The sequence below is a fragment of the Schistocerca gregaria genome, chromosome 9, assembly GCF_023897955.1.
Source record: "Schistocerca gregaria isolate iqSchGreg1 chromosome 9, iqSchGreg1.2, whole genome shotgun sequence".
In the NCBI taxonomy this organism is placed as follows: Eukaryota; Metazoa; Arthropoda; class Insecta; order Orthoptera; family Acrididae; genus Schistocerca; species Schistocerca gregaria.
In genome coordinates, this window is record NC_064928.1 from 129,704,347 (window position 1) to 129,718,952 (window position 14,606).

The following is a 14,606-nucleotide window of genomic DNA, read 5'->3' on the forward strand; positions in this document are numbered from 1 at the left end:
GTAGTGAGTGTAGGAAACTGTTGGTGTCTCAGCAAACCTTCATCTGCAAAAATTGTTGATAGACATGTGGCATTTTTGGTCATATTTAAGTTATTGCAGTTACCTGTAATTCCAATTGGTATTGCTCAGGTGCTGGAGTTGTGGTTAAGTTTACATTTTGCACTATACAAGTGTCACAGGTACCTGCTATATGACTTAATTTGTGGATAAGCACCGACAGGTTGTGTGCTCCCTAACCTGTGCCTTATTCACATGCATATTGCAAGATCTGGTAATATTTTCTTCTAAAAGATTGCCGATCCTACTCTCCACAGCTCGTAGGTTAATGGTTAATGTTTACCTTGCTCACTATTTCATTTGCTTTTATTTTTTCTGAATTGCTTTTCCTACTACATCTATGTATAACTTACAGTCGGTTACTAACTAATGTGTAGACGCCTGTTAATTGGTAGGAACATTTAGTATGTTCTGATTCTTGTGTAGTTAGTAAATATAGCAAGTGTATTGTTAACATTTGATACCTAAGTTTTCATACACAATACAATTAATATATGGACTAAAATTCACTCATGTGTTTAATGTAGAAGAATTTAGGTAATCACTGAAATGTGTCATTTGTTTTAGGATGAGAGTTTTATTTGTTAATTAATCAAATAATCATTTTAAACAATGCTGAGGATTGTTTGGGTTTGTTAAGAAAGTATAAATAGTTACAGACATGTTGGCAATGTAGGTCAGTCTGGTTTTGGTTTTTGAGTAAATGATCATGTAGCTCCTCCTTTTGTTTTGTAAGTATTGTAGGCTAATGCAGTAATGCTTTGATTTTGTTTTGAAAGTATAATGAAATTGATTAAACATAACACAAGACTGAACTAAATTAACTCTCCAGTAGTTAATTTACAGTGACTGTCAACGTACTCAGGACGTCGACTGCGACAGATGATGAGTAACTATGAACAACCCCATTATTACGAGTAGTTAACAATGTTATAACTGGTGGAGGATCTGGGATACAGTGCAATTCTGTAAACTAATATTGTATTTTGTTTCAGAGTTTGGCCGCTTGTTGAAATAATAGTCCATTTTTTGAGACCAGCATAAAGAAGAAAGTGAGTAACACTATAAGGACATAATGATATTTATGTGAAATCACAAGTTGGAGGAACAACTGTAGGTACAAAAATTATTTGAATTTTTGCTTTTTGAAATTGTTTTTCATCTGCATTGTCATTATGGGGGACAATAGGGAGGTTAAAAACAATAGGGAAGTTGACAATAACGGGGAGGGTAATGGAAAATTGCAACACAGTGTGGATATTACTGATAATAATGAAGTTGATCGAGACAATGAAATCGAAGAGGAGAGTGATCACAGTAGTGGATGTTCACCCTTTCGTAGATTTGAACCTAATGCATTAGCCTTGGATATGGTAGCTCAACGTATGGAAGAAAAAAAGATCAATTGAAGAACAGAGAAAGACAATTGAAAAATCTTTTGATGAACAAAAATGGTCAATTGGCAAGCATAGAATCACTCTTGATCAAAAGGCTGATTTGATCGATAAAAAATTAGACAAGTATGGAACCCAGATTTGCGGGACAAAAGAGTTTAGAGAGATGTTGAGAAAAAGTAGATGAGAATACCAAAAATGTGTCGACTATAGCAGGGAAAATTGTTTTACCTTAAAACAGAAATACCAGAAATTCAAAAAGAGGCTAGATTCCGTCGAAAATTTCGAAAAAGTTTCTACTGTAGAAGTGTTAAAATTGGAAAAGCTCAACAAAGATTTCTTAAAGAAGTTCACAGAAACTGACCAAAATTTCACTAAAATAGCAAATGAGAATTTGACAGAGTTAGAAGATGTAGGCACTTGTTTAGGCGAAATTTTGAATTTCAAATCTAAATTTCAACAAATAGAAGATTCCGTTGCAGTGAAATCTTTCTGTAGTTACAGTCCAATGTGGAAGAATGTTAACATAAAAACATTTTGAGGGGAGGGAAATATACATCCATTTGATTCCATGTACCAGATAAAAGACAATTTCAATGATAAAATGAGTGTTAATCTGGAAATTAAATTCTTTAAAAAGTTTTTACATGGGGAAGCTTTGTCATGGGCAAAGCAAGTAATCAAACCCAAAATGTCGTTTAATGAAGTAGAACAAGATTTCATGAATGAATTCTGCTCAGAAACTAAACAAGCCAGAATTAAGTCAGAATTTTTGAATGGGCCAAATTTCAAACCGGATAGTAGACACATGAAGACCTTTTGTCAACAACAGTTAAGAACTTTAGTACATCTTGATAAACCACTCGATGAAATGATCTAAATAGACGCATTAAAACATAAATTGCGAAACAGGGTACAGTGGAGTCTTTTCTACGGACCTTATGATAGAATTGAACAATTTCTTAGATATATAGATAAATTGAATTTAGCATGGGAGAGAAATGACAGATTTAATGACAGATCTAATGATAGCAGACATAACAATAACAGAGCTTTCAATGATCATTTCAATGTCAGATTCAGAAATGATGACAGAAGAAATGGGGAAAGGAATGATATGCAGAGACCTGAGAACAGGAATTTCGAATCAAGAAATAGGCAGCGGGGACAAAATCAGGGAAACAATAGCAACAATTTTGATAATAGAAGAAATGATTTGGTAAACTGAGACCTGCCCCTTTCGGAGCCTGGCGAAATAGGGCAAGTAGACATGGGAATTACAATCAGGCACACTGCAGTTATTTCAGACAGGGAAGGGCAGAGCAAATAGGACATAACAAAATTTTGTACCCAGAATACAACCTGAAGTGAATAGAATGAAGTTTGATAGGGAATTTTGGGAAAATTTTTAACTGAAAACAAAGATGAACAAAAAGGTAAAAAATCGGAATTAGAAGAAAACACTTTGACAAATTTCTTTAACAGTAGTAATGCAGTAGTAGTTGCTGATAGTGATGAGAACAGATCCGATGAGTTTGGTTTAGTGAGAATTTTGAGTGACTATGAAATGTGCTGTACATGTGGAAGCTGATGTTCATGTGCTTGGTAATGGAAATGAGAATGACAGATTAATTCCAGATGAAATTGCAGTAAATAATAGACAGGAAACCTAGGATTTTTTTTTTTGTGGTTTTAAGGCGCACAACTACAGAGGTCATTAGTGCCCAGACTAAGATAGGAATGCACTGTGAGGCACAAGGTTAAAACAGCAACTAAAAGGGACAACACTATAAAAGACATTAACAGGCATAGGACTAAAAAAAAAAAAAGCATAATCAAGTGTCCTTAGAAAGATTTGTCAAGCGGATAAAACATGGCATCCAGAGTACATGGCAGGCCAAGATCAACACAGTTTATTAAAATTCGAACAGGACGTTAAAATGTGGCATACCATCAGAAATTGCCCACATGGGCAGGTTGGCGCTGGCGCAGCTGTCAGCAGATGGCGATGGCTGGACCAGCAGTGTCCAATTCGTAACCGGGCCAAAACGACCTCCTCCTGCTGAGAAGGGTGTGAAGAGGTCGTCCAAGACATGGGAAGAGGTTTCAAGGCGTGAAGCTTGTTGTCCGTAAGTGTAGCCCAATCGGCATGCCACAGCGATAAAATGCGCCGACAAATGACCCTGCTACAATCTGAGGAAGGGACACAACAAGAAGCTGTCCGAGGCTGGAGGACCACAGCCTTGGCCGCGGCGTCTGCAGCTTCGTTCCCAGGGACACCGACATGGACAGGATCCCACATAATGGTAACCTGAGAACAATCGTCCGCCAGCAGCTGAAGAAAGCGTTGGATCCGGTGCACAAAAGGGTGAACCGGATACGGATCACTGAGGCTCTGGATGGAGCTCAGGGAATCAGAGCATATGACATAAGCAGAATGTTGGTGCGGCAGATGTAAAGAACAGCCTGGTAGATGGCAAATAGCTCAGCTGTGAAGACTGAACAATGGCCATGGAGCTGGTATTTGAAACTGTGTGCCCTGACAATAAATGAACACCCGACACTGTCATTGGTCTTAGAGCCATCTGTATAAATGAAGATCATATTAAAGAACTTTGAACGAAGTTCGACAAACCGGGAGCGGTGTACCGAAGCTGGGGTAACCTCCTTTGAGAGCGAGCTGAGGTCAAGGTGAACGCGAACCTGAGCCTGGAGCCAAGGTGGCGCTTGGCTCTCGCTCACTCGAAAGGATGCAGGGAGTGAAAAATCAAGGTGCCAAAGGAGGCGACGAAAGCAAAGTCCAGGGTGTAGCAGGGCAGAGACATACAACCTGTATTGACGGTCGAGAGAGTCGTCAAAAAAGGAATGATAAGATGGGTGGTTGGGCATTGATAATAGCCGACAGGCATACGGTTCGAGCAGTATATTGCGCCGGTAGGTTAGTGACTATTCACCGGCTTCAGCATGAAGACTCTCGACAGGACTAGTATAGAACACTCCGATCGCAAAACGTAAACCCCGATGTTGTATACAGTTGAGGCGGCGTAAGATGGACGGCTGTGCAGAGGAGTATACGAAGCTCCCATAATCCAGCTTTGAGCAGATGATCGACCGATATAGGCGAAGTAGGACTGTTCGATCCGTTCCCCATGACATACCGCTGAGAACATACAGGACATTTAGAGAACAGGTACAACGGGCAGCCAAATATGACACATGTGGAGACCAGCTAAGTTTCCTGTCAAATGTAAGACCTAAAAATTTTGTTGTCTCCACAAATTGGAGAGTAACGGGACCGAGTCTTAAGGACGGTGGGAGAAACTCTTTGTAGGGCCAGAAGTTAATGCAGACCGTCTTCTCGGCAGAAAAACACAAGCCATTGGCGACACCCCAGGAGTAAAGATGGTCAAGACAACGCTGAAGAAAGCACTCCAGGAAACATGTAAACTGCGCGATACAATAGATGGTAAAATTGTCCACGAAAAGGGAGCCTGATACATCAGCTGGGAGGCAATCCATTATTGGATTGATCGCTATGGCAAAGAGAGCGAGGCTCAAAACTGAGCCCTGTGGCACCCCATTTTTCTGGCGAAAGGCGTTGGACAGGACAGAATCCACTTGTACCCTGAAATGTCGATCCATGAAAAAGGCACGAATAAAAAGAGGGAGGCGACCGTGAAGGCCCCATGTATGCAGGGTGCGGAGAATGCCCGCCCTCCAACAGGTGTCGTATGCCTTCTCCAAATCAAAGAATACAGCCGCAGTCAAGCGCTTCCGCAATAATTTTAGTCATATTGATATTGAAGGTCCACAAGGTAACCAGATGGTCAACAGCAGAGCGGCGCCTACGAAATCTACATTGTACATTGGTAAGTAGGCGTCGAGATTCAAGCAGCCAAACCAAACAAAAGTTAACCATTCGCTCCATAACCTTACAGACACAGGTGGTAAGGGAGATGGGTCGATAACTGGAAGGTAAGTGCTTGTCCTTCCCCGGCTTAGGAATCAGTACAATAATAGACTCGCACCAGCGTGTGGGAAAATGACCCTCAATCCAGATGTGATTGTAAGTACGAAGTAGAAAACCTTTACCCACAGAAGAAAGGTTCTTCAGCATCTGAATATGAATAGAATCAGGCCCTGGAGCAGAGGACCATGACTGGGCAAGTGCATTTTCTAGTTTCCGTATGGTGAATGGGGCATTATAACCTTCACGATTCGAGGAGCGGAAGTTAGGTGGCCTTGCCTCCTCTGCCTGTTTTCGGTGGTGAAAGGTAGGGTGGTAATGAGCGGAGCTCAAAACCTCTGCAAAAAAGTGGCCGAAGGCATCGAAGACATCCTCAGGGGCCACAAGGACATCATTCACGACCATCAAGCCAGAAACTGGTGAGTGGACCTTAGTGCCAGATAGCGAGCGCAGGCAACCCCAGACAACAGAAGAAGTAAATCAGTTGAAGGAGCCTGTGAAAGGAGCCCAGCTGGCTTTCTTGCTTTCTTTCATGATACGACAACACTGCGCACGTAATCGTTTATAATTGATACAATTTTCCATCATAGGGTGGCGTTTAAATGTGCGTAAAGCACTTCGACGAGCACGTAAAGCGTCTCTACATGCTGCAGTCCACCAGGGGACTGGTACGCGACGTGGAGAAGAAGTAGTTTGAGGGATGGAACATTCAGCAGCAGTGAGAATGACTTCCCTGAGGTGTGCGACCTGACCATCGCAGCTTCTGAAGTTTTTATCCTGAAATGTTGACCGGGAAGAGAAGAGCCCCCAATCAGATTTGGTGATGTTCCAACTAGTTGAGCATGGAGATGGGGTGTGATGCAGGAGATGGATAACACAAGGGAAGTGGTTGCTCGAATATATATCAGAAAGGGCATACCACTCAAACCGGTGTGCAAGTTGGGTAGTATATATAGAGGTTTAAATGGGAATAGGTGTGAGTTGTGTACGAAAATATTGCCAGTATTGAGGCAGACAAGATTGAGGTGGTTGAAAAGGTCTGCTAACAGGGAGCCTCTCAGGCAGGATGCTGGAGAGCCCCAAAGGGGATGGTGGGCATTGAAGTCTCCAGTTAACAAAAATGGTATAGGTAACTGAGCAATAATTTGCATCACGTCTGCCCTGGTAACAGCAGATGACGATGGCGTGTAAATGGTACAAATGGAATATGTAAAAGTGGGGACAGTAATTCGGATGGCAACTGCCTGCAGGCCAGTGTGCAATGTGATGGGATCATAGTAAATATCATCCCGAACCAGCAACATAACCCCTCCATGAACCGGAATACCTGCCACAGAGGGTGGGTCGAAATGCACAGAGGCATAGTGTGCCAAGTCAATTTGATCGCATGAGTGTAGCTTCGTTTCTTGGAGAGCTACGACGAGCGGACAGAGCAAGCCTAACAGCAACTTTAGGTCCTCTCGGTTGGAGCGAATTCCGCGAATATTCCAATGAAGTGCCATCGTGAGAAGAAAAAGAAAAAGGAGAAGCAAGAAGGGGTCACCTCGAAGGCTGCTGAGGGCCTGGCTTCGAGCGAGCACTACTGCTGCTATCAATAGGTGGGGAGTCATCAACCATTGGTTCAATAGGTTCGTCGGCCATCTTGTTAAGATGGCTGGGAGGGGGAGTTTCCTCCGCTGCTGAACGGCCATATGTTCGGCAACCAGCGGTGCGGCCAAGTGAAACGGATGACGGCCTGGGGCGGCAATCGCTGGGTGGCGCAGGAGAAGAAACGCGTAGTGGTGGAGAAGGAGAACTTTGCTTCCTATGAGCCTTCTTGGAAGGTTGTTTAGTGGAAGTACTGGTTGAAGGCTGGGAGTTCAAAGTATGTAGGAAGTCTGCATGTGACGGTTCCTTCTTGAAGGCCCGTGCATCTGACTTCTGGGTCTTAGTCTTGGCAGAAGCTGATGAAGGTGCTTGTGTCTTAGGGGTGACGGAAAGAAGAGGAGACGTTGACCTGGCGATTTTAGCACTGGCCGAATGGACGACCGTAGTGCTGAAGGTTAGATCGCATGTCTGCGTCGCCACCTCCCTGGTAGTCCGAGGAGAGGCAAGGACAGTACTGTATTTCCCCACTGGGAGCAGCGTGGGGTTCCTACTAGCAAATAGCTTGCGAGCAGCCGAGGTGGACACTTTCACTTTTACCCGAATTTCTTGTATACAGCGTTCATCCTTGTAGATGGGACAGTCGCAGGAGGACGCTGCATGGTCACCCTGACAGTTCACGCAATGAGGAGACGGAGGTGGACAGTCAACCTCATGGGTATTCCTGCCACAAGTGATGCATTGAGCCACATTAGAACAAGACTGGCGTGTCTGATTAAAACGCTGACACTGGTAGCAGTGTGTAGGTGTCGGGACATAGGGACGAACAGAAATAACCTTGTAGCCCGCTTTTATGTGCGACGGTAGCTGAACACTATCAAAGGTCAAGAAAAGTGACTGGGTCGCTACAAGGTCACTGTTGACCTATCTCATGACCCTATTGACAGCCATCATGCCCTGCTGAGCGAGGAAAGACTGAATCTCCTCATCAGTCAATCCGTCAAGTGATCTAGTATATACCAAACCAAGTGACGAATTCAAAATGTGGTGAGCCTCCATCCGGACAGGGAACGTGTACAGGAGTGTGGCCCGAAGGAGTTTTTGTGCCTGAAAGGCGCTCTCAGTTTCTAACAACAAGGTACCGTTACACATCCTGGTACAAGACTTGACAGATCCGGCTATGGCATCTACATCCTTCTGGATAACGAAAGGGTTGACAGATGAAAAGTCCTTTCTGTCCTCAGATAGAGAAACTATGAGGAACTTTGGGGCAGGCAGTAGTACTTTCGTCACTGGTGGCTGGTCAAGTTTCCATTTTTGAGCAGAAGTCGAGAGAGAAGAAGAAGAGAAATCCTTTGTGGAGGAATCCCGCATGATTGCAAGTGTCTCCGATGGCGCGCTCCTTCCCTGTGGGGACCCTCTCAGAGGGCACTGCCGCCTTAGGTGAATGTTTACACCTCTGGTCACACTTACCGAGAAATGGACGGAGGGACCAATCGGCATGGTCGGAAGGTGTCAGTTCAGGCAATCACCCCTCCCTGAGCCAGGCCTTTACCAGGGGGTACGTGCATGCCTTACTTGTCCACCCAGAGTGGGGAATTACGCGTTACCCCGTCACCGGCTACGCGTTCGAATGCGTGGGTCGGCCTTCAGGCACGCACAGGGAGGAAAGAAGAAGAGGGGGAAAAAAAGGGAGAGAGGGAGCGAAAGGACAGACTGTCTCAAACGCCGAGGCAGAGACCAGAGGGTGGACAAGAAGGCAAGGTAAAAAGTGAGGAAGACTGTGACAGGGACAAGTACAAAGAAAGGACCCAAACAAAGGAAGGAAGAAACCAGAATAAGTGAAAAACCAAAATGACCTCAATTATAAGTCGTGGAACCGTCCGTCTCTGGACGCAGGTGCAAACTACCCCCTTGAGAGGCAGAGATTCCTTTTAGTCGCCTCTTACGACAAGCAGGAATACCTCAGGCCTATTCTAATCCCCGGACCCGCAGGGGTAGGGAAAATTAGGATGTAAATAAAATAGAAAGAAACTTCCACATGGGAAAAATATATTAAAAACAAAGATTCCAAGGCTTACCAAGCAGGAAAGCGCTGGAAGACAGGCACAATGAACAAAACACGCAAACACAAACCCACATCCTTTCGTCTTTCCCTCTCCTTTCCTCTTTCCTGAAGAAGCAACCATCGGTTGTGAAAGCTAGTAATTCTGTGTGTGTGTTTGTGTGTCTTGTTCATTGTGCCTGTCTGCCGGCGCTTTCCCGCTTGGTAAGTCTTGGAATCTTTGTTTTTAGATAATTAGGATGTGGTAGACCAGAGTAATGAAAGTGTTGAGGTTGTTGAAGAAGTGTATGTGAAGAGTGAAATGTGTCTGATGTTGAAAATAATATTAAGTGTGATGATAATGTCTCCGATGATGATGATAATGATGATGATTTGTTACTTATAGAATTAGTTGGGATGGTATATGTAGAAGTTAAAGTTGATGATTCTGCAAATTCAGACGTGTGTTTGAGTAATGATTTATAAACCAGTAGGGCAGTGCCTAATAGATTAATGTTACCAGTTGACATTAGTGGTGATGTGTCTGAATGTGTTTGTGAAAATGGAAAGAAGATCTAATTAGTGATAGAGTACTAAGTGTAGTCAATGACTATAGTAACAAATGTCAGTAAGCTGATAGAAAGTGTAAGGTCTTTAAGTAAAATTTGTCGAAGTGTGTACTCAGATGATAAAATTGCCCTGAAAAATATGGAACAGAGTCCAGATGATAATAGGATTAGTAAATGTGTAGAATCTGTAATAAAAGCTAGTGACGGAAATAAAGGGACAAGTTTTCGGGACATAGAATAGGATTTGTTATTTGAAAATGGGGTCAATGAAATGAGTAAAGAATTTGGAAGTCCATATATTCTAGTACAGATTAATCATTGGATAGGAATCTGTCTTCTGGATACAGGTAACCCAATTACAGGAATATCGAGAAAGCAGAATCAAAAACAATAAAAATTTCACAGAATTTCCAGTAATAGGAGTAAGAATGAAAGGGGGCAACAGGAAAAAACAGTAAGTTGATTATTAGACAAGTCTTAATTGAATTTAAGATTAATGATGTACAAATTATACAAGGACGCTTAGTAATTGATGATTTGAAAGAAAACTTGATACTAGGTATGAACTGGATTGTTGAGGCTAAAGTAAATTTTATCTGGGGTGACATGAAAATAACATTTGTAGAACCAAAAAGTGGAATTCACAGTGAAATGAGTATTGTATTGGAAGATGATGGTCTAAGTAGTCTGATTAGAGGGATGCAAGAGACTAATGGTGATGGTTATTGTGAGGAAGGGGATGAATTTGGGATTGATGAGGGTAGTGTTAATTATTACCGTAAACTAGTAGCTAAGAAGGTATCAGAAACAAAGCCTTAATGCAGAGAGCTTGAAAATTTTTTGTGGACATAATGACATATTGGATATAAAACCAGGGACAGTAAAAGGGTATCAATGTAGACTAAAATTGAAAGCTCATGACCCGTTATTCATAGCATGTAGCTGCTCCTTTTTTATTTTAAGTATTGTAGGCTAATGCAGTAATACTTTGATTTTGTTTTGAAAGTATAATAAAAATGATGAAACTTAAGGCAAGATTGAACTTAATTAACTCTCCAGTAGTTAATTTATAGTGACTGTCAATGTACTCAGGACATCGACTGCGACACATCATCAGTAAGTATGAACAACACCATTATTACAACTAGTTAAGAATGTTATAAGCTAGAGGTACACCTTCATAGTCCTTTATTTTGTTTAATAACATGGCAAACTTTTTTACTATCGAACACAACTCATTTTGTGTTGCTTTGATATCTGTCTTCACATCTGTGATTTTCTTCATCTGTTGCTCTACTAGTCACAATGGTCATTAAAAGAATCCATCTTCTGCTGTAACTCCGTAATGTTATCGTTAACTTCATAAAGTACTTCAAGCTTTGCTTGTTTTTCATATCATTCAATATTTCGTCAATTTCAGTATGAAAATTCTTGGCTAAGTCATTTAACTTCTGTGAGACTGTGACTCACAAATACTTGTTTTTGTTCTTGTTTCATTGTATTACATTACACTTAATTGTAATTTACAAAATGTCGATGCCTGTTTTACATCTATTATGATATGCAAACTATTGTGTCGCAATTCTTTATGTTTTACTGACAATCTGTATCACACTGGAAAATTCTGGTACATTTTCCACAGTAAAATTCAATGAAGGGAATAATAAGGAAAAGCTATATATCTACATCAAAAGAGACGCTACCAAGCCTAAGCATAGATGCAACATGCAAAGCCATTCTGTCTTTGCTGCACCGAACAAAACAGCTTACTATCGAAAATTTTACATAACCTGGGTCCAATTCTTATTTCTCTCCAAAATTATCTTCCTTCTTGCTTTACTTGCTCCCCATTGTGGTTGAGGTAAACAGAAAATACAGATGATTTGTTTTTATGACTAATAACAATGTCATACATGGAAGAAGCCTGGAGATACTGACAGGTTTCAGATAGATTATATAATGGTAAGACAGAGATTTAGGAACCAGGTTTTAAATTGTAAGACATTTCCAGGGGCAGATGTGGACTCTGACCACAATGTATTAGTTATGAACTGTAGATTAAAACTGAAGAAACTGCAAAAAGGTGGGAATTTAAGGAGATGGGACCTGGATTAACTGACTAAACCAGAGGTTGTACAGAGTTTCAGGGAGAGCATAAGGGAACAATTGACAGAAATGCGGGAAAGAAATACAGTAGAAGAAGAATGGGTACCTTTGATGGATGAAGTAGCAAAGGCAGCAGAGGATCAAGTAGATAGAAAGACAAGGGCTAGTAGAAATCCTTGGGTAACAGAAGAAATATTGAATTTAATTGATGAAAGGAGAAAATATAAAAATGCAGTAAATGAAGCACGCAAAAAGGAATACAAACGTCTCAAAAATAAGATCGACAGGAAGTGCAAAATGGCTAAATAGACATGGCTAGAGGACAAAGGTAAGGATGTAGAGGCTGATCTCACTGGGGGTAAGATAGAACTGCCTACAGGAAAATTAAAGAGACCTGTGGAGAAAGGAGAACCACTTGCATGAATATGAAGAGCTTTGATGGAATCCCAGTTCTAAGCAAAGAAGGGAAAGCAGAAAGGTGGAAGGAGTATATAGAGGGTATTTACAAGGGCGATGTACTTGAGGACAATATTATGGAAATGGAAGAGGATGTAGATGAAGATGAAATGGGAGATATGATTCTGCTTGAAGAGTTTGACAGAGCACTGAAAGACCTAAGTTGAAACAAGGCCCCGGGAGTAGACAACATTCCATTAGAACTACTGACAGCCTTGGGAGAGCCAGTCCTGACAAAACTCTACCATCTGGTGAGCAAGATGTATGAGACAGTTTGGATTCTGTAGAAATATTGGAACACGTGAGGCAATACTGACCTTCGACTTATTTTAGAGGCTAGATTAAGGATAGGCAAAACTACGTTTCTAGCATTTGTAGACTTAGAGAAAGCTTTTGACAATGTTGACTGGAATACTCTCTTTCACATTCTGAAGGTGGCAGGGGTAAAATATAGGGAGCGAAAGGCTATTTACAATTCGTACAGAAACCAGATGGCAGTTATAAGAGTCGAGGGACATGAAAGGGAAGCAGTGGTTGGGAAGGGAGTGAGACAGGGTTGTAGCCTCTCTCCAATGTTATTCAATCTGTATATTGAGCAAGCAGTAAAGGAAACAAAAGAAGAATTCGGAGTAGGTATTAAAATCAATGGAGAAGAAATAAAAACTTTGAGGTTCACTAATGACATTGTAATTCTGTCAGAGACAGCAAAGAGGACTTGGAAGAGCGGTTGAACGGAATGGATAGTGTCTTGAAAGGAGGATATAAGATGAACATCAACTAAAGCAAAATGAGATAATGGAACGTAGTCGAATTAAGTCGGGTGATGCTGAGGCAATTAGATTAGGAAAGGAGATGCTTAAAGTAGTAAAGGAGTTTTGCTCTTTGGGGAGCAAAATAACTGATGATGGTCGAAGTAGAGAAGATATAAAATGTCGACTGGCAATGGCAAGGAAAGCCTTTCCAAAGAAGAGATATTTGTTAACATCAAGTATAGATTTAAGGGTCAGGAAGTCATTTGTGAAAGTATTTGTATGGAGTGTAGCCATGTATGGAAGTGAAACATGGATGATAAATAGTTTGGACAAGTACAGTATAGAAGCTTTCAAAATGTGGTGCTACAGAAGAATGCTGAAAATTAGATGGGTAGATCACATAACTAATGAGGAGGTATTGAATAGAATTGGAGAGAAGAGGAATTTGTGGTACAACTTGACTAGAAGAAGGGACCGGTTGTTAGGGCATGTTCTGAGGCATCAAGGGATCACAAATTTAGTATTGGAGGGCACGTGGATTGTAAAAACTGTTGAGGGAGACCAAGAGATGAATACACTAAGCAGGTTCAGAAGGATGTTGGTTGCAGTAGGTACTGGGAGATGAAGAAGCTTGCACAGGATAGAGTAGCATGGAGAGCTGCATGAAACCAGTCTCAGGACTGAAGACAACAACAACAACAACAACAACATCATCATAGCAATCTCTTTCTATAACAATAGTTAACAATCCCTACTTACAACTGGTGGACTGAAGTAGTGCCACTTTCTCACCAGTTTTATTATAACAATAATAGAAATGGGAAAAAATTAATGGATAGTACAATTTGCATTGTTAGTAAATTATCTATGTGTATGAAATTGTGCTAGTCTTCCTTCACTTTACCTTGTGTCCTTTATTTATTTATTTTTATTATGTCGTCTTCTGAAAGCTTTTATACTTCTGTTTAACTTACGAATTAGGACCATGAACTTCCTCTCACATTTCACTTCTATTGTAGATGCAGCAGCTGACTCCAAGGACACCAGTGCCTCTCAAGATGAAGGAAATCCTCCCAGATTCACTCCACTCCACTTCAATAAAAATAGTTAATGCTGTTATTAAGTCTTCTCTTATTCAGAGTCACATATAATACAAAGCACGCATTGCACATCTTACTTTGAGAAATACATTGAAGCAATCCTGCATATGAGAGATTAAAATTAAAAAAATGCACAACAAAGAATGTATGATGTTTTTTGTTCATTTGTCTGCTCCTTACTGACCACTCATAATTAATGGCTCTGCTGACGCACATAATCATTGCTTCTGTCATAATCGCTGTTTCATTCTATTGTTCTTTCATCAATTTTAACTTTACGACATCCAAGGGGTGTTGCACCATGTACCTACACATTGTTATCCTAACTAACTTTTGAAGGCATGAGCTCAACTTATTAAACATTATCAGCTTCAATGAAATCGGTCAAGTGCTATAAGAACAAACAGAAGAAAAACAAAGATGTATTTGTCTTTATAGTTGTTGTATTTATGTATGAATGAATAAAGTCAAAACTAGAAAATTATTCACAACACAGTAATATAAGACAACCAATCATGCAAACTGATCCTTTCCACAATCTGCTCTCTTCACATTGAAGTTTTCTGCACTGATACTG

At 41.0% G+C, this 14,606-nt stretch overlaps 1 long non-coding RNA gene across 2 annotated transcripts in view; it reads left to right on the top strand.

The window, feature by feature from the left end:
- LOC126292202 (uncharacterized) overlaps nt 1-14,381 on the top strand; it is a 151,518-nt gene extending 137,137 nt beyond the window's left edge. The window contains exons 2-3 of one of the 2 annotated variants that reach the window (XR_007552044.1): nt 1,053-1,174; nt 13,949-14,381. This is a non-coding gene — a long non-coding RNA (uncharacterized LOC126292202). The remainder of the gene's footprint in view (nt 1-1,052; nt 1,175-13,948) is intronic. The other variant, XR_007552045.1, reaches the window with a different exon arrangement.
- The last annotated feature ends 225 nt before the right edge of the window (nt 14,382-14,606 follow it).